Source organism: Miscanthus floridulus, unplaced genomic scaffold (genome assembly GCF_019320115.1).
Source record: "Miscanthus floridulus cultivar M001 unplaced genomic scaffold, ASM1932011v1 os_2461, whole genome shotgun sequence".
Taxonomy (NCBI): domain Eukaryota; kingdom Viridiplantae; phylum Streptophyta; class Magnoliopsida; order Poales; family Poaceae; genus Miscanthus; species Miscanthus floridulus.
The window spans coordinates 16665-19829 of record NW_027098310.1 but is presented as its reverse complement, the minus strand read 5'-3'; the positions used below and the strand labels follow the sequence as shown (position 1 = coordinate 19829).

The window sequence follows — 3165 nt, the reverse complement described above, 5'->3', positions numbered from 1 at the left end:
GCCTTGTACGGTTCTGGTGCGACATGGCACCAGGGTCGTACTATTCGCGCGTGTAGCAGCCGTGGGCAGGACGCCAGTGCGTGGGCAGTGGCCAGTGGGCACCGGCGCACCGCGATTGGCCACAGACAAAGGCCGTGCGGGCGGGGCCACCCGGGACCGGGAAACCCGACGCCGGGCGGCGGGCGCGCGGATTTGACTACGAGCGCGTTGCCTGCCGCGGTCTCCGCTCCGTCGCCGTCGCCGTCGCGCGTGCCTATCACCTAACGCCCGCCAAGTGGGGCGAGTACATTATGAGGACGCCGCGACCGCGAGGACGTGACGACGGCGCTTGTGTCGTCGATAACCACCGCGGGATCGACGCGGTTCGCACGCTGCTTTGTTGCGTGTTCCGGATTCGGCCGGCGCGTGGATGATGATTCGCCGTCGTTCGGTGTGGTAGCTCGATTTTCCGCGTTAACAATCGCTCGCTCGCTGTCGCCGTGCACCACCTCAACTTCTCGACTCCAAAGCGTGTGGGCATTCCGGAACAACCCGCATACGTTTTCCGACGCTGAAAGGTGTTATAAAAAGTGGATCCCCTGAATGGCTGAATCTTAACCTCCGGCGCCGCCAGACGGCAGCTGGCAGTGGCAGGTATAGCGCCCCAAAGGAGCTAGAGAATGTCATATTTGAAGATCATTAAAAAAAAAACTAGTAATGTGCCCGTGCTAACGCTATGATAAAATAGAAAACAAGATAAAATTCTAGAATAATATTGGTCTATTGTTCCCTTTAAGTAAAGCAAAATTCTATTCATGAGAAGGTTCATAGCATGGATGATGTCGATGTCAATACTTTATCTTGTGATATTTTTTTCTCCCGTTACAACGCACAAGAATATATTTATAAGGATAAATGGCAGATAAATAATTTTATTTACAACTTAAGATTTTTTTGCACATGCATATTACCTTAGATGCTTAATTTATGTTTTAAGCCACATAGGAACCTCTGATTAACAAGCACAGAGCAGTCGAAAAATTGCATCATCCATAGCTGAATCATTTGGTATATATTTTTATATTATCTCAAAATTTTAGCCTAAACCATTTGGCATAAAAAACGAAATCATAGAGGCCAGTCATTATATCTTGTTTAATTTTGTGCATGTACAAATCGGCAACAATGAGACAATGCAGGAACAAAGTGAGATGGATACTCTCTAACCGAAGTAATGATCACGGACAGAAAAAAAAAATCTTGAAGTTTGAAACCTTGAATACAACAAACAGTAAGATTTCAGACGAGTTGTTACCGCGATCACATAGAGGAGGCTAGAGCTGCAGCCCCTGGTCCTGCGAGGTCCACTGCCTCCTTTCCTCAGTAGCACCAACAGAGCCAGAACAGACTGTTTTCAACAATCCTGAAAGAGTGAAGAATGAACTTTCAAACGCCTAGAAATCTGAACATCACTTTTTGAACTTGCTGGAATTTGTTGCTACTCTGCAACACAAATACAAAACCCACAGCCCCTCATTGATTTGCATGAACATAAACAACTAATCCCTCAGGAAAGAAAGTCCATGATTGCCTTTCTGCTGATTTGAGCAAGGAGGTGGACAAGTGGTGAATACACATTCTATGTGAGAAAAAATGGATCTTGGTGCAGAGAGCAACATTATGCTCATTGTTGTGACAGGAACCCCAAAACTCTGAACGGAACTACAAAAGATTGTAACAAAATAATTACCTTATCTGTATTTACTACTCTAAAAATTGTAGTATTTTAGTGCCACGAAATATGATATGGTTGTTATCCCTCTTTATGGATTGCATATCCTTAGGACCACGTCCAGCAATTGAATCCCGTCAGTAGATGTATGGTCAGAGCTAGCCTTTGAAACCACAGATAATTATACATGTAATTTCACTCGAACTTGAGATCTTTGAAACCACAAATAATTTTTCAAGTAATTTCCATAGTAATTACACATCCCTTCCCAACTGAGCCCTGAAGAAGGACCAGACGTCCAGACCATCTCACCTAGAGCTCGCCTACATCTCCTCCCACTAAGCCCCGTGGCAATGGGCATGACGTCCTCCCTTGTCCCCTGCAGCACACCCACGCGGCCACCACCGCCACTGGAGCAGAGAAGAACTCCATCAGGGAATCCAGATCTAAGGGAGAAAAATTCTTACCTGAGAGGACAACACACCAATAAAAAATAAAAAAAAAGTAAAAAATATTCAGAGAAAAGAAAATTTCCACTCACTGTTATGCATCACAACACAACTTAAACCAGTGTTTCATATCCCTCCGATCCCCAATATATATACAAGGCACTGAGCTTTTAACTGACCAATGCTGAACATGGCCATTCTTGTGCCCGACTTTGACATGATGAGCACCGACGCTTCGAAAACGCTGGGCAGCTCGATGTGCAGCCTGTTTAGTTTCAGGAGAGCAAAGGATATTCCATCTTCAGACATTCAGAATAATGTGAACATGGCGTAATCCCACATTACAGAGATCTCCACATTACACATGCATGAACCAAAACTCATGGCTGGCGCAGATTCAGAAAAGCATCAACCGGAGGCAAGAGGGGTTTCACGAACAGGCCACGAGTGGGAGAGAGAGGAAGGGAGGGAGGAAATGCTGGACCTGGACCGGAGCTTGGTGGTCGTGGAGCCGCAGCCGCCGGCAAGGCCGACTACCGCATCCATGTGCACAGCCGCCGGCTGGGGCTGGCACCGCATCCGCGGATGCTGCCGCCAGGGGAGAGGAAGAGGCGACGTAGCGATCTGCGCGCACAGCCGCCACCAGGGCCGAGCGTCGCGGCCGCATGTCTCCGCCTCCAACGGTCCCGGCGCTCTAGCAGTCCCCCAGCAGCCCACGCCCGGCGGCCATGGCCGCGGCAGCGAGGGACGAGGCAGCCCACGTTAGGGGATTTTTTTTTAATTTTAACACTTTTTGAAAACTTATTTTACATCTAACATGATCGTTTTTTTTAAACTAAGCGTCTATCGTCTTGGCGTGACTGTGGAGTATTAACCCCTATATCCTTACGGCTAGATTTGGGCCGGTCCGGACCAGGGGTACGGCCTACTAGAAGACGACGCGCGGCCCAGCCGATCTGCTCGGAGTCCCGCGTAAGGAATCAAGGCAGACTTAGAAATAAAGCA

The 3165-nt window shown here is 48.2% G+C and overlaps 1 long non-coding RNA gene across 4 annotated transcripts; it reads right to left on the bottom strand.

The window, feature by feature from the left end:
* Positions 1-1283: 1283 nt before the first annotated feature.
* Positions 1284-2931, bottom strand: LOC136534978 (uncharacterized). 4 transcript variants are annotated; one of them, XR_010778890.1, is made up of 3 exons: positions 2645-2931; positions 2024-2425; positions 1284-1402 (listed from the first exon to the last, which is right to left on the bottom strand). It is a non-coding gene; the product is annotated as an uncharacterized lncRNA (long non-coding RNA). The 4 variants fall into 4 exon arrangements; XR_010778892.1 differs by lacking the exon at positions 1284-1402 and having other exon boundaries at positions 1923-2178; positions 2253-2425; XR_010778891.1 differs by lacking the exon at positions 1284-1402 and having other exon boundaries at positions 1923-2121; positions 2253-2425.
* Positions 2932-3165: the final 234 nt, after the last annotated feature.